General features: G+C 47.1%; 1 pseudogene; it reads right to left on the bottom strand.

Moving 5' to 3' along the window:
- Positions 1-655: 655 nt before the first annotated feature.
- On the bottom strand, positions 656-1,655 carry LOC136158260 (V-type proton ATPase 21 kDa proteolipid subunit c'' pseudogene; annotated as a pseudogene).
- Between the last annotated feature and the right edge of the window lie 22,006 nt (positions 1,656-23,661).

Here is a 23,661-nt window from a genome sequence, read left to right as displayed (position 1 = left end):
TGTGTGAATGTGAGGCCAATGATTCATTGTGAGGCAGGAGGACAGACAAGACAGGGAGTCCCCAGGTTTTAGCTCAAACAGGAAACACTTGCAGGCCTAAGGGTGGAGGTGTTGGTGGGTAGACCTGACCAGGGAAGGAAGCACCTGGCCATCCTTCCCTCTCGGTTTCCTTTGGGTTGTTTCTGGAGCCTCTCACTTCTCTGGAAGCCCCTTCTTCATCTGCCCCATTGACCCAGGGCCTGCCTGGGAAGCCAGTGGGGAGTGCAGGAGCCCACCTCCTCCTGTCCTGAGCACCCTGCTTGCTGGGCATTTGGTATCACTTGGGGGTATCCATTAGATTTCCACAGATTTGATAATGTAGCTGCCTCCTTTCATGAAATGAACCTGGATTTAAGGTTTAGCTCTCTTTAATGTTTTAGGATGAGACAGTGGTGGAAATCTCTTTTTTCTAAGAAAGTGCTGGCATCAGTGCAAGGCAATAGTGAGAGGGATGACTTTTTCTGAGTGGTAGTTTGACTATAAGTAGGGCATATGTTCAGCTCAGTTAGTAAAGAATTTGCCTGCAAAGCAGAGACCCAAGTTCGATCCTTAGGTTGGGAAGATCCCCTGAAGAAGGAAAGGGAAACCCACTCCAGTATTCTTTTTTTTTTTTTTTGACCCAGACCGATACCACGTTTATTTCACAAACACTGGGAAGACGGGTTGGAGGTGGAGGTGGGACACAGGTGCAAAGCTGCACAGTCATCTACAGCCCGCTCCCCACACAGATGATCCTGCCAGGCAGAGCCTCCAAGTCGACAGGTAGCGCGAAGTGAGTGTAGGGAGGGCCCTAAACACCAAACCCCCTGAAAGCCTAAGGGGCACAGCTCCAGCTGTCCCGGGGAAAACCACAAATAAATACGAGTGGGGCACGGCCCCACCCACATAGACCATCTAATCACCCATCTTCACTCTGGAGGTCTGAAGGATTGCAACGATGACCCCCAAAAGGCCGATGGCACTGCCAAAGATCTCCACGATGAGAATCTTTACAAAGAGGCTGGGGTTCTGTGCATCAGCCAAGGCGGCTCCACTGCCCACAATGCCCACGCAGACTCCACAGAAGAGGTTAGACAGGCCCACTGTAAGGCCAGCCCCAAACATGGAGTAACCTGCATGGTAGTTCCGATGGCCAATAGCCTTGGGGTCAGTAGCACTGAAAGGCTCAGCCATGTTACTAATGACAATTGCCATGATGATGCCGTAGATGGCCACAGCCTCACAGAAGTTGATGCTGACCAGGTTCTTGGTCTTGATCCTGGGGGCCTTCACCCCTCCTCCAATGATGGAAGAGCCAGTGATATAAATGCCCCATGCCGCCCCAACCACAGACAAAGAGATAGCTAGGCCAATGCCCAGGTTTGACCACATGAAGGGGGAAGTCTCCGTTAGGAACCACGCCACATCGAAGCGGAAGCCCAAGTCAAAAATGGTGTAGCAGATTCCCACGACTAGCAGGCAGGCCCAGAAGGCCACGAAGACCCCGGAGTAGAGCAGCACTAGCCCCGTCATGGCGGCAAAGAAGGCGGGACGCGGATCGGGGGGCCCTGAGCTCAAACCGCGACCCTGCGTCCGCCGTCTGCCCCGCAGCCCGTCGACCCGCCCCGCGGTGTCACCTGACTGGCCCACGTGACCCACAGGCGTCACGTGACCTCCCGTCGGGAACCACTCCAGTATTCTTGCCTGGAGAATCCCATGGACAGAAGAGCCAGGCAGGGTACAGGTCACAAGAGTTGGATACGACTGAGCAACTAAACCATCACCACATCAAGCCTTAAAAATTTCCCTTTGTATTTTCATTAATTGTTTTTAGATGGAACTTCACTAGTGGCCTGGTGGGTAAGAATCTGAGCTTCCAATGCTGGGAACCCAGGTTTGATCCTAGTGAGGGAACTGAACTCCACATGCCGAAGCTAAGAGTATACATGCTGCAACTAAAGATCCCTCAGTTTAGTCGCTCAGTTGTGTCTGACTCTTTGCAACCCCATGGACTGCAGCACGCCAGGTTTCCCTGTCCATCACCAGCTCCCAGAACTTGCTCAAACTCATGCCCATCGAGTTGGTGATGCCATCCAACCATCTCATCCTCTGTCATCCCCTTCTCCTGCCTTCAATCTTTCCCAGCATCAGGGTCTTTTCCAATGACTCAGTTCTTTGCATCAGGATTGGCCAAAGTATTGGAGGTTTGGCTTCAGCATCAGTCCTTCTAATGAATATTCAGGACTGATTTCCTTTAGGATGAACTGGTTGGATCTCCTTGCTGTCCAAGGGACTGTCAAGACTCTTCTCCAACACCACAGTTTAAAAGCATCAGTTCTTCAGTGCTCAGCTTTCTCTATAGTCCAACGCTCACGTCCATACCTGACTACTGGAAAAACCATAGTTTTGATTAGATGGACCTTTGTTGGCAAAGTAATGTCTCTGCTTTTTATTATGCTGTCTAGGTTGGTCATAACTTATCTTCCAAGGAGCAAGTATCTTTTAATTTCATGGCTGCAATCACCATCTGCAGTGTTTTTGGAGCCCAAGAAAATAAAGTCTGTCACTGTTTCCACTGGTTCCCCATCTATTTGCCATGAAGTGATGGGACTGGATGCCGTGATCTTTGTTTTTTGAATATTGAGTTTTAAGCCAGCTTTTTCACTCTGCTCTTTCACTTTCATCAAAAGGCTCTTTAGTTCCTCTTTGCTTTCTGCCATAAGGGTGGTGTCATCTGCATATCTGAGGTTATTGATATTTCTCCTGGCAATCTTGATTCCAGCTTTTGCTTCATCATCATTTCGCATGAGGTACTCTGCATATAAGTTAAATAAGCAGTGTGACAATAAAGATCCCTTATGCCTCAACTAAAAAAAGAAAGATCTCCCCACCAAAAATGTCCTTTGTTTTAGAGGTACATACTGAAATATTTATGGTGAAATATATGGCATCTGGGATTTGCTTCAATTCAATCCAATGGGGATGAGGGATGTGTGGGGGATGTAGCTGAAGCAAGCTTGGGTTGATTATTGCTGAAGCAGCTGGATGAGGGCTTCAGGGTGGTTCATTACACTGTTATATCTACATTGATATATTTAAATTTTTTTCCATAATACAAAGTTAAAAAATAAAGTCCTCTTTGAGCCAGCATTTGTGTTGTGGTAATATCAGTCCAGCCTGTATCATATCTCACCAAACTTTTCTGTTTTCATTCTTACCCCTCCTGCTCAGGAGGGCTCAAGCCTTGTTTGAGCTCCTCTTAGCTCTCGGGGCTCCCCGGGCCCTCTGGATCAAGAGCAATCTGCTGACATACCTATCTGGCTGTAACCACTTCCTTCTCCGGCCTACCACTGCGCTTTCTGCCCACCTGCCACCCAGGTTCTCAGACCCCAGAGGCTGCAGGTGGCCTCTGGCCTCAGGGCTTTTGTCTGGAAGCTCGCCTCCTCCCCCTAGTCCTCCCCGCCATGGCACGTACACTTTATCCCGTATCAGGGTAAGCTTCATTTCTGACTCCCAGCAGAGTCACGCCTTTCTGTTAATCTCTCAGGATCCACATGGTTCCTTCAGCTCTCACTACTCTGGGTGATTATTATAAACTGGTGATTCTTGATTTTTCAGTGATGTCTGCCTCCCTCCCTGGACCATGAACTCCTGGGGAGTGGTTGTGTGGCTCACCATCATATCCCTGGGCCCAGCAAAGGAGCCTGTGTGTAGAGGCTTTCATTATTTAATGGATAAATCAATGCACAATGGATAAGTTAATGCACAAGGAGGGCACATTTTGGGAAAATCTTGGATGAAAAGAGTGTATGACATTCTAGGCAAACCCTGCATGATACACTCGACTTGCTGAGAACTCCCTGCTGGCTCCATCAAGGGGACTGGTTCAGATTATTCGGATCCAGACACCATCAAAGGGTGGCAAATGAAGGAGTGATGTGTGCTCCAGGCAGCCCCTTTGGCCATCTGTAGTGGACAAGGAGAGGAGGCCAGACTGGATGGGCTGCCCCCGGGGTCCTGATTAGGGTCCTGGGGCCTTGAGCCGAGATCAGGGCAGTGGTGACAGTGGAGCGGGAACGGAGTCAGAGTCAGAGTCTGAGACAATTAATCCAACCCAGCAAATCTTGGCCCTTCTTCCCTGAAGAAACAGCATGTCTGCACAAGAGGGATTGGGAAGACAGCCCCAGAGGAGGCTGGTGGGGGCACAGCATGTCCACAGACACATCTTGGATCATGAAGAGTTTTGCAAATGGTCCCTCCAGAGGCAGTCACCAGGAAACAATGAGACAGCCCCACGGCTTGGGGCCAGGCAGGGCCCTCGTCCCTCTGGCCAGGATCTGCGGTGACAGCAGAGCTTGGCACCGGTGAGTGGAAAGTTGGCTTGTTACGCAGAAAATCTCTCTCCAGCACGCCTTCATTTAGGGCTTGACTCGGGGCCAGGGGAAGGAGCTGGGGAGACCCTGGAGCCTGAGAAGCCTCCGGGGCCTCTGCAGACCTCCACTAGAGCCGGAAGGGGCTGCTGCTGCGGATGAGGTGGGTGAGTGCCACCCACCAGGAACGGCCGCCTGGGACCCGCCACACTTCTGCTGTCCCAGCACAAGCGTCACACTTTCTCTCCATTCCCTAGGAGACTCGTAATTGGTCGCAGAGATGGAGAGCAGGGCAGCCAAATCACTAGCTCTTCTCCTTGTGGGAAGTCGCTGTGGGGAGGCCAGATGGTTGGGAAGATGCCGAACAAGAACCTATGTAACAGCTACCATAGACTGTTTATTCCACACCACACCCAGAGTCAGGCTTGTTTAATCGAAGCTAGGTCCCCTTTCTTTCTCTCCCACAGAGCTCTATTCTTGCCCTGTACAAGACCTGTGATAGAGATATTTGCTTATGCACTTGTCTATTTTATGTCTGTCTTTACTGCTAGACTATACACCCCACGAGGGCAGAGAGGGGTCTGTTTGTCCTCTACAGTGGCTCCAGCACCTAAGCATTGCCTAGCATGTAGTTGGAATGTTTTTGTTTTTAATGGATGAATCAGTCTCACAGCAGCCTAGTGAAGCAAGTACAATTATTTTCTTCATTTCAGAACGGGCAAACTGAGACACAGAGAGGTTGGGTTACCCAAGCCACAGAACCAGGATTTAGACTCATACAATGAGCAACCCAAGGGTGAATTGTGGCCCAAGTTTGGCCAATAAAACTCAGGCTGGGGAAAATGAGACCTTTGTCCTCTTTGGCCTTTGGGAGTTGGGATGTGAGACTAAGGCTGCTGGTGGGTCTAGCCTAGAGGGACAGCTGGTCTGAGGGCAAGATGTCACAGAGAAGCAAAGAAGAGAGAGAAGGGAACCAATACATGCTGTCTGAAGTTGAGGCTGGTCCTGCTCACGTCTCCTGTTCTTGTGATGGAGAGCTCCCATGAACATGATGGCCAGACTCTTCCACACTGTAGGTGTAGTAGGAAGAGGGCTAAAGACTTGGGTTTCAGTTCTAAGTCTACCAGGCTCTTAGCGAGTGACAGAGCAAGTTCCTTTCCATCTATGGCTCTCAGCTCCCTCCACTGTAAAATGAGCACAATCATTCCCAAATCTTAGGGTGAAAGTGGTGGTACTGAAAGAGATTTAAGGTTTGGGATTTGGTGCCTGTTATCAGCATTTGCTTGCAAGTGTCAGCTGCCTGCCTCGTCTTTTAGGTGGCTTTTAATGTAATAGAAGACTCGTCCAGAGTCAGCTTCAATAGTGTAAAACAGTATGGAGTTTCCTCAAAAAAATTAAAATAGAACTACTGTATGACTCTGAAAATTTATCTGGAGGAAATGAAAACACTAACTTAAAAAGATAAATACACCCCATGTACCTGGCAGCATTACTATTATTTATTTCAAAAAAATTTTATTGATGTATAGTTGAACTGTGGTGTTGGAGAAGACTCTTGAGAGTCCCTTGGACTGTAAGGAGATCAAACCAGTCAATCCTAAAGGAAATCACTCCTGAATATTCATTGGAAGGAATGAATATTCATGAATATTCATTGACTGATGCTGAGGCTGAATTTCCAATACTTTGGCCACCTGATGCGAAGAACTGACTCATTTGAAAAGACCCTGATGCTGGGGAAGATTGAAGGCTGCAGGAAAAGGGGACGACAGAAGATGAGATGGTTGGATGGCATCACCGACTTGATGGGCATGAATTTGAGCAAGCTCCAGGAGTTGGTGATGGACAGGGAAACCTGGCGTGCTGCAGCCCATGGGGTCACAAAGAGTCAGACATGACTGAGAGACTGAACTGAACTGAAGTTGATTTATAATGTTGTCAATTTCTGCTATTCAGCAAAGTGACTCAGTTATATATATATAAACGTTCTTTTCCATTATAGTTTATCACACAGTATTGAATACAGTTCCTCTCTAGTTGTGACCCGTGCGCTCAGTGGTTGTGGTGTGTGGGCTTAGTTGCCCCATGGCATGTGGGATCTTAGTTCCCCGACCAGGGACTGAACCTGTGTCCCCTGCGTTGCAAGGCAGATTCTTAACTACTGGACCACCAGGGAAGTCCCTTGTTATGGTTTTGATTTGTATTTCTCTAATAACTAGAGATAAGGAGATCTTCTCATGTGCCTATTGGCCATTTGTGTCTTCTTTGGAGAAATGTCTATTTAGGTCTTCTGTAGGGTTGCATCCTTTAAATGGAACAATAACTACTACCTCTGCTACTAAGCACCAATTCCTTACCCTGAGCCAGGCTTTCTCTTTGAAGACTTGATGTATTTTAGCTTATTGAGGCCCCATAACAACCTTATGAAGTACTTACAAGCCCCACTTAATGTGTGGGGAGACAGAGGCCCTGAGACCATAAGCAGCTGTCACCTAAGCCCAGATTTAAAGCTGGGCAGCCTGAGCCAGAGCTGCACTCTCAGCTACAACCCCCAGCAGCCTCCCGTGCATGCTGCAGGCTGTGTAACAGTCAAGGACTCCATGCTGGGACACTCATGGTGTAGACTGACAGAAAGCTGGTGCAGTCGTGACCCTGTGACGGCACATTATGGTGGCATAAGGATTTCAGCAGAATTCACATTAGAGAATTTGGGAACCAGAAAATGAAATTTGACAGCTGACAACAAAAGCGTCCGAGTCTTATTTTCTGCATTCATGTGGGTGAAACCCTGGCTTGTCACGCTGCACAGTCCTGTCTCCCTCTGTGACCCCAGGCAGAGCTCAGCTGTTGTAACTCTGTGAGAATGTCCCTGTGGGTGGATGGGGGCTGTGTGTGTGCGGGGCCTGGGCTTCGAAGGTAGCGGGAGGACCCAGGGCAGCACAGGGCTTTGCAAAAGTCCTCAGCGGTGGGGAGGTGAGGTAGACCCGGTTTCCAGTCACCTCGCTCCCAAACTCTCCTGTTTCAGATGAAAGAGTTATTTGGCCAGAATATGCTGACAGGATGGCAGCAACTTTCTTTCTTTTCTTTTTCCAGTATTTTTGTCTTGCTTTTTAATTGCATTCAAAACAGGTAACAAAAAACTGCAGGAAACACATGTTATATATAACATGATGATTATTATTGGGTGACCACTTTAGTCAGTTAGCACCTAGGTCAGGAGCTCCAGGAACCTCTTCATGCCTTGTCCCAATATGCCACTCCTTTCCTCTCTCCCAATGGCTCCATCCCAACCTTTATGATGATCACCTCCTTCACTCCATCCCAACTTTTATGAAGATCATTTTCCTCCCATTTTTATATAATGTGATCAACCATGGGCACCTTCTTCAATCTGCCATTTAGTCTTACCCACTTTTGAAAGTTAAATTAAAAAATTTAACTATAGTAAAAAGCATAACATAAAATTCACTATCTTAACTGTCTTTAGGTGTATAGTTCACTTGTGTTAAGTGTAGTCACATTGTTTAGCAACAAGTCTAGAATTTTTCATCTTGCAAAACTGAAACTCTGTACCCACTAGACAACAAGCTCCTATTCCACTTTCCCTTGGTAACCTCCATTCTCTGAATTCTCTGAATTTGATTATCCTGAACATCTCATAAAAGAGGAACCATACAGTGTTTGTCCTTTTGTGACTGTCCTATTTTATGTAGCATAAAGTCCTCAAGGTTCATCCATATTGTAGCATGTATTAGAATTTCCTTCCTTTTTAAGACTGAATAACATTCTATTGTACTTTCATACCACATTTTATTTATCCACTCATCCCTCAATGGACATTTGAGTGGTTGCCACCTCTTGGCTTTTGCTGAATAGTGCTACTATGAACATGGGTGTGCATTTACCCTCTTTCTGATTTGATGTATCTTTTAAATCTCTTTTAATCCAAAGATTCTCCCTCTATTCCTCTTTCCTCCTCTTTCAATTTATATGTGGAGGAACGGTTGACCTTGCGCAGTCTGGGTTTTGCAGACTGTGCACTGATGATGCAGTTCGGTATGTCCTTCTGTCCTTCTGTCATTCCAGTAAATTGATAGCTGGATCCAGACATTTCAGGTTTTGATTCTTTGGCAACTCTAGGTGGTAGCATGTTCTCTCATCAAAAAGTACATACAATGTCCCATTCTCATTTTTTGTGTGTGCTGTAGGGGGTGTTAACAACAACTGATACTCAGTGCCTAGATCCATTAATTAATTTATGGGTACAAAATGGTGTTATTCTAATTTGATCATTCCTTTCCCATTAAATAGCTGCAGCAACTTTCTTAACTGTTAGCCAATGGGGAGAAACTATGCTACAAGCAATGCAATATATATGACCTTTGTGTGTCTTCGATATTTGTCTTCTGTATAAGATTTTGTTTGAAGAAAGTGTCCATGGCTTATGAAAATGAATAGAAGCAGATAACTTCTGGGTAGTGATAACTGACTGAGTTGGTCTGCTTTTTCTCCCTTAGAGTCCTATTAAACTGACAGAAAAATGATTTTTTTTAAAGATGTAAGACCTGCAAGAATAGGGATGACAGAAAAGGGCTGATGGTAACAAAATGTTGGGTGAGTTGGAAAGGATTGAGCATCCTCTATGAACTTCTTGGGAAAAGGGATGGGAGAAGTCAATATTTGGAGACTTTGAATATCTGAAAATGTCTTTATTTTACCCTCACATTTGATTGATATTTTGGCTGTGTATAGAATTCTAAGTTGAGGATCATTTTCATTGAGAATTTTGAAGGTATTATTTCACTGCTTTCTGTGTTCCAGTGTTGCTGTTGAGAGGATCAAGGCCATTGGAATTTCCAACTCTTTGTAGGTGACATTATTTCTACTCTTTCTGGAAGCCTGTAGCATCTTCTTTGTGCTCTTAGTATGCTGAAACCCCAGAGTGATTCAACTTGGTTTGGGTCTATTTTCTGTATATGGTGGAGATCAATTATAAATTAATCAGTTTAAAGAGGTCAAAGTTATTGACTCTGAGGAAAGCATATGAGCTGGGGGTTGGGGGCCCTGTTATTTTTATGACAAATCTTATAGAATGATTTGGCCATTTTTCTGCATGTATAACTTTGATGTAAAAATAAAAACTCAAACCAAAGGAAAAGACAAAGAAGGAGTCTGTGTTGGGAGTAAAGCAGGCCTGGGTTTGAATCTTGAGTTGTCAACTTAGTTAACAAAGTTATGTATGAATTACATGATATCTCTAAGTTTAGGTTTTTTTTTTTTTTGGTCTTTACCATTGTTCTTTTAGTTAATTAATTAATTAATTTTTAAAAATAGAAGCATAGTTGGTTTACAATGTTGTGTTGCTTCTGGTGTGCAGCAAACTGATTTGGATATATGTGTATATATATATAATACTGTATTTTCTTTTCTATTATGATTTATTACAGGATATTGAATATAGTTCCCTGTGCTGTACTGTAGGACTTTGTTGTTTATCTATTTTATATATAGTAGTTTGTATCTGCGAATCCCAAACTCCTAATTTATCCCTCCCCCTACCCATCCTCTTTGGTAACTATAAGTTTGGTTTCTATGTCTATAAGTGTTTCTGTTACATAAATATTAGAATTTTCATAAATATTTTATTCCACACATAAGGAATATCATAGGACATTTACCTTTCTCTTTCTGACTTACTTCACTTCATTTGATAATCTCTAGGTATATCCTTATTGCAGCAAATGGCTTTATTTCCTTCTTTTTTATGGCTGAGTAATATTCCACTGTACAAGTATACCACATCTTCTTCCTCCATTTATCTGTTGATGGACATTTAAGTTGTTTCCATGTCTTGGCTATTGTAAATACTGCTGCTACGAACATTGGGGTTCCTATGTCTTTTCGAGTTACAGTTTTCCTCTTAATGTATGTACAAAAGTGAGATTGCTGGATCCTAACTCTATTTTTTAGTTAAAAATATATCCCCCTCCCCCATTTAAAAAAATTTTACCAACCCCTGGGTCAAGGGTTGACTTTCAATAGATCCTAGTGAGGGAACTGTTCTGCTAGGTATGAATCCTGGACCCAGAAGCAGGTTGTCTAAGAATCCAGGGGCCCCACACATATGCTGTGCATGACAGGCATTGTGTAGTTTTTTAAGAACTTCCACACTGTTCTCCATAGTGGCTGGACTAATTTACATTCCCACCAACAGTGTAAGAGACTTCCCTTTTCTCCACACCTTTTCTAGCATTTTAAACCTCAGTTTTAAAATTTCAAATGGAGGAAAGGTATTTCCACTTTGTTCAGATGAAGTGGCTGTATGAGAGAGAAGGTGTTCATTAGAAGGTTTTGTAAGTTGTGAAGAATGAACAGGAAGAGTTAGCACCCCTGATAATACACCAGGAGCTGGGGTGACTGCTCACGGGGTGGCTGTGTTTCCAGCTGCCAGAGGACCTTGGGCAAATCAAGAGGTGTCGTTTCCTGCAGTCCAGCCTTTCCTTCCCTCCTCTTCCTTCCTGCTAGTAGAGAAAGATCAGTTTGTTTTACGTGGTACTGTCAAATCTAGCCTATGCTGGGCCTCACTGTTATCTGTGGGGCTTCGTAAGTGGCTCAGTGGTAAAGAATCTGCCTGCCAATGCGGGAGATGCGGGTTCAGTCCCTGGGTGGGGAAGATACCCTGGATGAGGGAATGGCAACCGACTCCAGTATTCGTGCCTGTGAAATCCCATGGATGGAGGAGCCTGGCAGGCTACAGTCCATGGGGTCACAAGAGTCAGACACAACTGAACGACTGAGGACACACCGTTATCTGTGATACTGGGTTACTCCCCCAGCCCTTGGTCAGGGGGCTCCCTCCCAGTCTGTGCCCCTCACGCCCCCATTCTCCAGTTTCCAAGTATAATCTTCACAAGGCACTTTCTCCTGGGAAATGAACAGAGTATTCAGGGAGCCTGCCTCCAGGCTTTCCCAAAGCATGGAGAAACAAACTGAAGATGATAGCATCATACTTTCTCTCTTAATTAAGATACTTGTGTATACATGAAGGAACATCAATTGTTTTCTTCTCAAAGCAGACTGGCTGGAGTGCCGAATTGAGAATGGTTCTGATGCTGAACTCAACAAAAAGCAGTATGGTGGTTAATTAATATTAATGGGCAATTAATGGGCAAGGAGGGACCTTGGTAGCAAGCCTACCACATACATGTCATCCCAGATAAAAATTTCTTTTTCTTTTTTCATTAGGATCTAACCTTCATAAAGATCACAATTTTAAGTGTACAACTAGGTGTATTTTACACACACACACACACACACACACACACACACATAACTATCACCTAGATAAAAATACAGAATATTTCTGGAAGCCCAGGGTCTCCATTATGCTCCTTTTCATCACTATTCTCTCAAATGCAACCATTATTTTGATTTCTATTACTGTAGATTAATTTTGCTTATGTTTTACTTCATATAAATTGAATTAAACATTATGTATTTTCATATCTAGCTTCATTCACTCAGCGTAATGCCTGTGGGATTCATTCATGTTGCTTGTGGTTTGTTCTTGCTCATTATTCCGTTATAATGATCCACCACAATGTATTTATCCATTTTTGTTGCTGAACGTTTGAGTCATTTCCAAACTTGGGCTATTATGAATGAAGCTGCTATAAATATTCTTGTACATGTTGTCTGGTGGGCTAAACCCCTCAGTTCTGCTCGGTACTGTTATGGACTGAATGTTTGTGTGTGTGCATGCTTAGTTGTGTCTGACTCTTGGCGACCCCATGGACTATAGCCTGCCAGGCTCCTCTGTCCATGGGATTTTCCAGGCAAGAACACTGGAGTGGGTTGCCATCACCTTCTCCAAGAGATCAGCAGAACTGACTTTGACTGCAGAAAGGAGTAGAGCTGCCTGGGTGTCCCTCCCCAGATGGCTGGGTTGGCTCTGTTTATCCACACTCTAGCCACTCTGGTGGGGAACAGTTTACTGTTCCTGGATTTCTAATTTTGTCTTTCCTCAAAGAACCTGGGTTTCCTATCCCAGTTCATCTCTGTTTTACAAACATTTATTGAGTATTTACTAAGTTCCAGGTACTGGAGTGAGTGTTAGCCTGTAAACACGAATGGTGTGGAAGCAGATGTGATAGGCAGGTAGACAGACACATAGTCTCAAGGTACACATCATGGTGGTGAGGTAAACAGAGGGCATTCTGCTCTGTCCCCATCGGCTCCTGACCCTGGGTGTCTTACTTCTCCTCTAGGGGCTCTATTTCCTTATCTATAAAATGTGGGCATTGCAGTGCTCGTTTCCGGAGAAGCAAAAGCCTTATACTGTGCTTTGCTGGGGCGCTATGTATCTGTCCCCACCGAAGGAAGCTGAGGACAGAGTAGCTGGGCTTCTAGACTTATTCACAGAGCTGGACCTGCTTCAGTTCAGTTGCTCAGTCGTGTCCGACTCTTTGCGACCCCATGAAGCGCAACATGCCAGGCCTCCCTGTCCATCACTAACTCCCGGAGTTTACTCAAACTCATGCCCATCGAGTCGGTGATGCCGTTCAACCATCTCATCCTCTGTCGTCCCCTTCTCCTCCTGCCCCCGATCCCTCCCAGCATCAGGGTCTTTTCCAACGAGTCAACTCTTCGCATGAGGTAGCCAAAGTACTGGAGTTTCGGCTTCAGCATCAGTCCTTCCAATGAACACTCAGGACTGATCTCCTTTAGGATGGACTGGTTGGATCTCCTTGCAGTCCAAGGGACTCTCAAGAGTCTTCTCCAACACCACATTTCAAAAGCCTCAATTTTTCAAGGCTCAGCTTTCTTTACAGTCCAACTCTCACATCCATACATGACTACTGGAAAAACCATAGCCTTGACTAGACGGACTTTTGTTGGCAAAGTAATGTCTCTGCTTTTTAATATGCTGTCTAGGTTGGTCATAACTTTACTGCCAAGGAGTAAGTGTCTTTTAATTTCATGGCTGCAGTCACCAACTGCAGTGATTTTGGAGCCCTAAAAAATGAAGTCTGTCACTGTTTCCACTGTCTGCCCATCTATTTCCCATGAGGTGATGGGACCAGATGCCATGATCTTAGTTTTTTGAATGTTGAGCTTTAAGCCAACGTTTTCACTCTCCTCTTTCCCTTTCATCAAGAGGCTTTTTAGTTCCTCTTCACTTTCTGCCATAAGGGTGGTGTCATTTGCATATCCAAGGTTATTGATATTTCTCCTGGCAATCTTGATTCCAGCTTGTGCTTCTTCCAGCCCAGCGTGTCTCATGATGTACTCTGCATAGAAGTTAAATAAGCAGGGTGACAATATATAGCCTTGAAGTACTCCTTTTCCTATTTGGAACCAGTCTGTTGTTCCATGTCCAGTTGTAACTGTTGCTTCCTGACCTGCATACAGGTTTCTGAAGAGGCAGGTCAGGTGGTCTGGTATTCCCATCTCTTTCAGAATTTTCCACAGTTTATTGTGATCCACACAGTCGAAGGTTTTGGCGTAGTCAATAAAGCAGAAATAGATGTTTTTTTGGAACTCTCTTGCTTTTTTGATGATCCAGCGGATATTGGCAATTTGATCTCTGGTTCCTCTGCCTTTTCTAAAACCAGTTTGAACATCTGGAAGTTCACGGTTCACATATTGCTGAAGCCTGGCTTGGAGAATTTTGAGAATTACTTTACTAGCGTGTGAGATGAGTGCAATAGTGTGGTAGTTTGAACATTCTGTGGCATTGCCTTTCTTAGGGATTGAAATGAAAACTGACCTTTTCCAGTCCTGTGGCCACTGTTGAGTTTTCCAAATTTGCTGGCACATTGAGTGCAGCACTTTCACAGCATCATCTTTCAGGATTTGAAATAGCTCAACTGGAATTCCATCACATCCACTAACTTTGTTTGTAGTGATGCTTTCTAAGGCCCACTTGACTTCACATTCCAGGATGTCTGGCTCTAGATAATCACACCATCGTGATTATCTGGGTCATGAAGATCTTTTTTGTACATTTCTGTGTATTCTTGCCACCTCTTCTTAATACCTTCTGCTTCTGTTAGGTCCATACCATTTCTGTCCTTTATCGAAGACATCTTTGCCTGAAATGTTCCCTTGGTATCTCTAATTTTCTTGAAGAGATCTCTAGTCTTTCCCATTCTGTTGTTTTCCTCTATGGCATGTGGGATCTTCCTGGGTAAGGGATCAAACTTGAGTGTCTTGCATTGTCAGGCAGATTCTTTACCACTGAGCCACCAGAGAAGCCCCTGGACCTGCTTGCCTGGGTGCAAATCTGTCCTCGGCCCCATGCAGATGGTGCCTGAATCCTCCCAGAGGGGCTCTGTCCTGCCGGCACTCACCCCTACTTGTCCACAGACGTTGTTCTGAGGATCCAACAAAAACTCCAAGCCCCTCTTAGCAGAGGCAGACAGAGGGTCCGAATGACCCCACCCCGCCCTCTGGGCACACTTGCCCTGCTCTCTCTCCTGGGAACCCCCCAGGTGTCCCATCTGTGACCAATCAAGGGAAAGTCAGAAGGGGGCAAGTGTCTGTGAACTATCCCAGGACGCTAGGTTCCAGGCCGTTGCCCCAGCTAGTCCAGGCCAGTTGATGAATGTTCCCTGAAGATACTGAGAGACCCTCCAAGGAATCAAACTGGCTTGGCAGAAGCCCAAAGCAGCCTAACAAGTACTTTAAAAAAATTCTTTCTGCCCTCCCTGAAAACTCCTCCCCTGGTCCTTTGACTCAATTTCAATACTGTGCAGATTGTTTCCAATCGCTATCGTTGTCTGGGCTTTGCAGACACCTGCCCACCTTTCAGCCTGGGCCTGAGAATAAAGCTTTCCTGGACTCCCCACCTGGCTGGATACACCGGCAGGCAGCTCATTCTCGGATTCTGTCTGTGCCTAGGGATAACAGGACCTCCCTGCAGGTTACCTGCAGATGATTCATGTCTTGTAGGAAGTCTATAGCAACAACGCTGTCACGGTGGCGTGCAGTGAAGTGGTTACAGCTGTGACATCTAGAGTCAGACCGCGTGCATTCACGTCCAAGTCCCCTGTCCCTCTTGGTGGTTCATGGTGAGCAAGTTATTCTCCAGGCAGTGGTCCTCGTTAGTGATCACTATTGTCTTCATCATTGATCAAGCCCTTCCTGGGCAGGAGGAGACAAGGACCTTTGGGAGGAGAAGGTTTTCTAAGCCATACCTACTCCCTTAACTGAGCCATCACTTATTTTTTGTTGTGGTAATTATACATATGGGCTTCCCTTGTGGCTCAGCTGGTAAAGAATCTGCCTGCAATGCAGGAGACCTGGGTTCAATCCCTGGGTTGGGAAGATCCCCTGGAGAAGGAAAAGGCTACCCACTCCAGTATTTTGGCCTGGAGAATTCCATGGGGTCGCAAAGAGTTGGACACGACTGAGCAAATTTCACTTTCAGTTATACATATATTTTTAAAATGCCATTCAAACCATTTAAAATTTTATTTTATAATTTTTTTTTCTTTTTTTTTTGCCATACCAAGTGGCATGTGGGATCTTAGTTCACTGACCAGGGATCAAACCTACGCCCCTTGCAGTGGAAGTGTGGTGTCTTAACCACTGGACTACCAGCGAAGTCCCTTAATCATTGTTTAAAACATATGATTCAGTGGCATTAAATACATTCACAGTTACACAACTGTCACCCCTATTTCCACAACTTCTATCACTCCAAATGGAAACTTTGTCCAGTCGGTAGTAACTTCGCCTCCCCTCTCCCTCTGGCCCCTGATAACCTCTAGTCTGCTCTCTGTTTCTATGAATTTGTATGTTCTAGATTTTTCATACAAGTCATCACTTTTTTAAAGCCCCCTCTGCAGATCTATAGCAGCTCTGACAGTGCAGAAATGTAAACTGTGTTATTTAGCACATTTATTTGCTCATAAAATCATTAGATTTGATATATTTAATTTAATAGTAATTGTATTCAGGCAATAATTACAGATTTAGTAACTACATTTTTATTTCTTTTTTTTTTTTTTTTTTTTTTTTTTTTTTTTTTCATTTTTATTTCTATAATAATGTTTAAATTTTTGGTTATAGCCTGTTTACTATAGAAAATATGGGAAATAGAGGAGAGTATAAGATAAGAGGCTAAAAATCACCTATAATTTCAATGATGTTACCACTTTGATGCTTTTTAAAAAATAAATTAGATTTACAATGAAATACATTCAATGTTTTTAGGCTATGAGCTGCTGAACTTAGGTTTTTGTTCAGTTTGAGAATGATTACTACCTTTGAGGTTGGAAGACCCAGGGTATGGTCCATGAAGACAAGGAAAGCTTGAAGAATATCTGGATTCTGTGTCAGTTACATTGCTAGGCAGATGCAGAAAGTGTCATTTGCAGAAGGAGCTGAAGAAAAAGGAGAGAAGAAAGTGCTGCGAAATTAATTATATAGTGTTTGTCAGAAGAAATTATCTCTAGACAGACCTTTCCCCTAACCTAAAACTCTTACCGGTTTTGGGTGTTTTTGAAATGAACACATTTCCCACATTCCAGGACAGCATAAGGCACTTTCATATGTACTTTCCATTCAATCTCATACCCTCTTCAGGAGGTTGACCTTGTCCCCATTTGACACCACACCTCTGCCGCCTCTGTGCTGTGTGACCTTGGGGAAGTTACTAAACCTCTGTGTGCTTTCAGCATTCTCATTTGTAAAAATAGCACCCACCTCATAAGCTTACTGGGAGAATTAAATGATTTGTGCAAAACTCTTGAAATAGTATAAGCCCTTAGAATTTACAAGCACAATGAAAGTGTTAGCTGTCAGGATTATTCTTTACAGATGAAAACTTCAAGATACAAGGGAATTAACGAGCTCCCAGATGCCAGTTTTTGTCATTTTCTTGGACTTAGAGGCCTGCAGCCTGGCTCCTATAGAGGGTTTCAGCGTGCCCTCCAGTCCCTCAGCAGCTTGCTCTCTCACACCCCGATTCAATCTCATTGTTCCCCCAAGGAATTCTCTCTCTAGCCAAATGTGCCTCTTCATTGCTTCCACTCTGACTGGAGGCCTGTCTTTTTCGCGCCTTTATTCTCAAGATTCCTTCTCTCCAGAATGACCTCCCTACAATTCAGTAAAATATACTTATTCCCCTGCATCTTGCCCTGAACAGGCAATAGGGAACGAGATAGCTGCAAACCTGTCGCTTCAGCTTAGAGGGGAAGAGAGATGGATAAACAAGTAATTGCAAATGACGATTTCATGCTCTGGGGGAGGCATGGTGAGCCAGGAGATCACACGACAGGTCAGAGGGCTGACTTAACCCCTAAGCGGGCCAGAGAAGGCTGCCTTGAGAAGATGTTGTTTAGGATGAGGATGATGGAAGGGAATCTGGTGTGGGGACTGTCACGCACAGAGAGTGAGAGGAGCTTCTTCAACTGAGAGAAGTGGGCCACCCAGCTCCCCCCAACCTCCCCCCCAACACCCCTGCCCTGCACCCCGCTGCCCCCAGAAAGGCTGAGGCACTTCTTCTCTGGCAAGTTCAGGATACTTGTCAGAGTCATGTAATTGTCTGTTTGCTTCTCTCTCTGCAGCACACTGGGACTATTTTTAGGGTACAGAGGATTGCTAAAAAATCTCTCACAAACTTCTGTTTCTGGCCAAGAGGGAGCAATGGGCCAAATTTACCATCCTGCCTTAAACAACTAAAAAGCCAGAAAAAAAAAAGATATGAAACAATCGTTTTTGGACATTGAACAGTTGGTCATACAGGACGATGATTCCTTTAAGAGGGAAAACAAGGGTGGTGAGACCTGTAATTGCCTCCAGCTTGTAACCCGGAGAGTTTCCAGGCCACAGAGCAAAGGGGGCACCCAAGCGGAATCTGGTGTGAAGCTGAGTTTCAGAGTCAAAGGTGAGAGTTTGGGAGGCTACTGGGGCTAGTGGTCTCAGGGGAGAGAGGAGAGAAATTGCTGCCCACAGAGAGAGTGGCCAGGGATTTCCAAATAGTGCTTCCCTGTGGTGCTTCATCCCACCGCCAGTGCAGAATCATCACTGAAGCACCCACAGAGTTGGGAAGAGTTGGTGTTCACACCAGCTTCATCTGCCAGAGTTGTTCTGCGTGCAATGGTGGCTTCTATAAAGGCCAGTAATCTTAGGAGTGTGCTCCAGGCTTTGTCACTGACAGCCTCAAATGGCCCAGCCTCCTTCAAACTTGAGTGAACTGAGGGGGTTAAAGATTAAAGCTAAAATACCCTGGGTTCTGCCTCCACAACCTTCCAGGGACTCCTTCTTCCTCAGTCCCTGTGGGGGTGACAGGGTCAGAGAAGAGTCTGGGATGGAGTATTGATGCTGGGTTCTACCCAGGTGTGGGTCTAGGGAAGCAGGATGCGGCCTCGTCCATGGCTCACCTCTGCAACTCTTCTCTGGGCCGCCAACAGGTCAGTGCTGTTTGGATCTGATCACTTATGAATCCCTTTCCAGCTCTGATATCTTGGGATCAGGCTACTCTGACCAGTGTCACAAGGTTCCTGCCCCTCCCCTCCCCTTCCACTCCCCCATGACTATCTTTCTCTTTGATGTGTCTCATCCCGGCTAAAAGCGTGTGGAAACTGGAGAGGAGGGAGGCAGGCAGGCCTCAGACCCTTTGTTCCTGCCAGGCCGCCCTCCTTCAATGACTCCCCAGAGTTTGCAGGGCCAAGTTCAAACTCATTAACTCAGCACGCTCGGCCTTGATTCTTAGATCACTGTCTCTGGAACCACCTGCGTCAGAATTACACTTCTTCATGCTCCAGTTTACTAACAGTGAAGGTTCTGATTAAGGTCTTGGGTGGGTCCTAGGGGTAGGTGTTTGTATTAAGCGTCCCTGGGGATTTAAAAAAAATGTTTAGGTGGTAATAGAGGATGATGTCATACTACACAGGTAAACAAATCCAAACAGTGGAAAATGACAACAACACGTGCTCAAGCTGCCCCCGCCACCACCGAGTCCCCTCTCTGGAGGCCACTGTCACTGGTTCAAGGGACATTCCAAGCATACACTCATATACGCATGTCTTGGGCACAGGGACAGACCATGAGATTCTGAAAGTCCAATAAACCAGAGAGAATGGCTGCACCAGATCTCTGCCAGTACTGCCTACCTGAACCCCTGCCAGGTACCAGTCTCATGGAACTTGCCACAGCTCAGCCACTGAGGATGCTGCTGCTGTCTATGTGCCTTACCTCATGCAGTTCTCTTTGGCCAGAAAGTCTTCCTTCCTCTTCTGCTGTTCACCAATGTAGCTCAGCTGGGTCGACTTTCGATTCCTTTTTCGATTCCTGGGTCGGGAAGTTCCCCTGGAGAAAGGATAGGCTCCCCACTCCAGTATTCTTGGGCTTCCCTCATGGCTCAGGTGGTAAAGAATCTGCCTGCAATGTGGGAGACCTGGGTTCAATCCCTGGGTTGGGAAGATGCCCTGGAGTTGGAGATGACAACCCATTCCAGTATGCTTGCCTGAAGAATCCCGTGGACAGAGGAGCCTGGTGGGCTACAGTCCATGGGGTTGCAAAGAGTTGGACATAACTGAGGGACTAAGCACAATACAACAGTGCTTAAGATCCATATTAGCTAATGCCTATTTATCCTTCAAGATTTGGTTCAACTGCCTCCTCTTCCAGGAAGTCTTCCAGCCTTACCCCAGGTCCCACACTCTAGCTTCTCTGCAATTCCACATTCCCTGAGTATGCCACCCATCACACTGAGTGGGTTTTTCTTTCTATTCTCCTGCTGGACCGTCAGGTCCCTAGGGGAAAGGGCCATTTGTATTCCTTGTTGAATTGCTGACTTCCAGTACAAGGCACATAGTACACACGTAGTTAATAAATGGTGTCTAATCAATGCCTAAGTAGCAGGCTTTCTGTCTTATTCTTGCCTTCTGTAGTTTGGAAATCCAAACCACAGTGAGCCTCATCCAGGCTCCCCACCTTCTTGTGCTTCAGAGGGGCTGGTGGTGCAGAAAGCCAGAAGGAGGCACTTTCTCCTGGAGTCACAGGCAGGAGGTGACCCTGAAGTCCAGAGCATGTGAGGCTGAGGGGATGCCCAGGAGGCTCACACTGCTGGACTATGAAGACCCAGCCCCAAGCATGCCCTGGGGGCTTGCCCTGCTGGTGGCCAGTGGGCAGAGAGGGTCTTGGAGGAGCCTTCCGGGCAGGAGCAATGTGACAGGCCTGCCTCCTCCCCAGCCATGCAGAGGGAGCAGGTGGCCCGACTGTAGGGAGGGGGTAGGGAGATCCAACAGAGAGAGGGGCATGGGAGAGGAAGCTGAAAAAGCAAACGGGTGGGGTAGGGGGCGTGCGGCTGGCCAGGCGGTTGTTTAACGAGTAAATGTGCCGGGAACATTAATGAGCTGCGTTCATTCATGGTGAGCTGCTTCCAGAATCGGGGAGCCAGCCAGGTTCTGGGGTGGAGGAACTGGGGATGGGAGCCAAGTTGGGGAGCTGCCTTGCCCCTGGGGCAGGGCCTCCCATGATGGGCTGGCAGGAGGAGTCTTTGTCCTGGGTCTGAGGGGCCCTCTTTCCTTCTCCCCTTTAAAGGAAAGGCCAGGCCTTGCCAGGCAGTGACAATTTGGCTTAAGGCCTGCTGGGCATTCACTGTCCAGGCTGGTCTGAAAGCTTCTAAGGCCGTGGCTGACTCTCAGGAGCCACTGGCAGGGCTAATACTGCAGCCTCCAGCCTGCTCCCACCCCTCTGCCTGCTTCTCCACCCAGCTACTCTGAAACCCCCAGGGCATGTTGCCCGTTAATCAACACTCTCATCCTCCCCACATGGGTCCTGGCTTTTGAAGTCAGGGGCCCAGGGAGGCACCTCTGGAGCAGAAGGTTGGAGACCAGACATCTGTGACAGGCCTACTAAGTGCCGGGTGCTGGGTTAAGTGCCAAAGCCAGGAAATGAGGAAGCTGCAGGGGGGCGGGGGGAGAGGGGGGCGACTAGGTCCCAGGAGGAGTGTCAGAGAAGGAGCCACATGTGTAAATAGAGATCCAGCTGAGGGGATAAAACAGAGGAATGAGGATTTCTCTCTGTCTGAGGCAGTGGGGGAAGTCTGAGGAGAGGAAAGGGGCTGAGGGCCTGTGGAGAAGGAGAAGGAATTTGTGAAAGAGAAGGGAGAAAAGGCCATTGCAGACAGCAAGCTCTGGCCTGACTTGTGGGAAGGTTCTCTAAGATCACTCCACACAGGGACCCTCAAGAAAGAAGGCTTTCCTGGTGGCTCAGAAGGTAAAGAATCTGCCTGTAATGCAGGAGACCCAGGTTCGATCCCTGGATTGGGACGATCCCCTGGAGAAAGCAGTGGCAACACACTCCAGTATTCTTGCCTAGAGAATTCCATGTACAGAGAAGCCTGGTGGGCTACAGCCCATGGGGTCATGAAGAGTCGGACACAACTAAACAGCTAACCCTTTCACTTTCACTACTTTCTCTAAGATCACACCACATAGGGACCCTGAGAAAATCCCTTCCCCCTGAACTGTCACCTAATTGGTGATCCAGGATCCACAGCCCTAGTTAGAGGTCATGGGCAGCACTGTGTGAAAACTCAAAAGAGCCATCAACAGCCCATAAAATCAGTCACAGTAGTTGTGACACACGGGTCCCAGTTCTGTCTATGACAGTAGAGATACTGCACATTTTTCATCAAGATAGAAAAGAAAAAGAAAACCCCTGAGCCTTGGTACACAGTGAGTGATGTGGTTTAATTTTGTGGAGTCTATCAATACACTCTGATAAACTGTACCCTGCTGTACCTACTCCTGGCATCTCCTGGATCAGTCACCTTTTCTTTCTGGTTTCTCTCAAGCAGAAACATGGGTAGCCAACTCCAATGAAGGGAGGTGATTCTTGACCTGTTCAACTGCTTCTTCTTGGGCTCCAGTCAACCTTGAATCAGGGCCCCCAGCTCACAGACAAACAACTTCTGGGTTCTCTATGGGGTACCAACAGCTCTCCTTGATTTGGGGGAGGTCCTTATCTTTTCTGAGTTGAGGTGAATTCTCTCTCCACTTGGATTTCCTGTTCACACCCAGATTCACACTGGTCTTACAGTGATCCTTCCATGACAGGATCATTTTCAACTGTCTTCACAATGGAGGAACCTGGTGTAAGGTATCTGCAGGATTTCCAACCCCCATGGATATTCTGGGAAGCCAGCATTACCTAATGGGCAAAAACATCTCCCAGCAGTGCCACTGTCCAAATCAGGGTCACTCTCATTCTGGGGGGAGTTAACTTCTGCACTCCCCTTGGAGAAGTGGGGTTGCTGCCATCTTGTCAGAGAATGTGTTGAGGGAGGGGAGGAAACTTGCTTGGCCTTTGGTGTATGTGCACTGCCAACTCCCCCCAACCCCCCCATCCCCCCCCCCCCAGCCTGGTGCTCCTGTTCCATCCTTAAGGTCCCAGGCCAAGTGATGTAGGTGACTCGGCGAGGTCACCAGGTGCTCAGAAGCGTCCTTTCACCAAGAATTGAAAAAGCAAGTCTGGTGGGGCCCTAGAGCCGTTTCTGCCGTCGGGGAAAGCTTGGCTGTCGCCTGGGGAAAGGGGTCCAGGCTGCAAAAGAAGATCCCCTCCCCCAACTCGGACCAGCAGCTGCGGCTGCGGGTGCCGGGTGCCTCCGTCCAAGTGTGTGCATCCTTGGCGTGTGTGTGTGTGTGTGTGTGTGTGTGTGTGTGTGTGTGTGTGTAAAGCTGGTCGGGACGTGACAGGTCCAACTGTGGGCCGCCCACTCCCCCGCAGCCCCTGCCCGCTCTCGGATGTTCCACCTTTGAAACTGTGAGCCGGCTCGCAGCGGCCGGCGAGTGGTCGTCGGGAGGCGGGGGCGGGGAGGGGGCGTGGGGGGAGGGCGGGGAGGAGTCTGGCTCTGGTTGTGTGCTTTTCGATTGATGGATGACTGCCGGGTGGGAGCGAGCGTGCGGGTGTGAGTGTGTGTGTGTATGTGTGTGTGCGCGGGGTGCGTGCGCGCGCGGGGCCTGCCCATTTTCCTCCTCGCAGCAGTCAGTTGGGAGCTGGAGGGAGGGAGGGAGACGCAGCCAGCGAGAAACCGAGAGGAGCCGAGCGCCCTCCGCCCAAGGCGCGCTCCCTCCGTCCGCGCACAGGCGCCGGAGCTTGGAGAAGCAAGGTGCCACCCAGCCCGCAAGGGCGCAGCGTACAAGCTCACGGTCTCCTCGGTGGCTCTGCCCCGGGACTGCACCTGGAGGCCACCCCGGACGGGGATGGTGAGCGGCTGCCGCCGTCTGGCACGGAAGCGGGACGCGGTGAGGGCACC

The sequence above is a fragment of the Muntiacus reevesi genome, chromosome 2, assembly GCF_963930625.1.
Source record: "Muntiacus reevesi chromosome 2, mMunRee1.1, whole genome shotgun sequence".
NCBI classification, from domain to species: domain Eukaryota; kingdom Metazoa; phylum Chordata; class Mammalia; order Artiodactyla; family Cervidae; genus Muntiacus; species Muntiacus reevesi.
The sequence above is the reverse complement of the archived record's forward strand: the minus strand, read 5'-3'. Positions and strand labels throughout refer to the sequence as shown.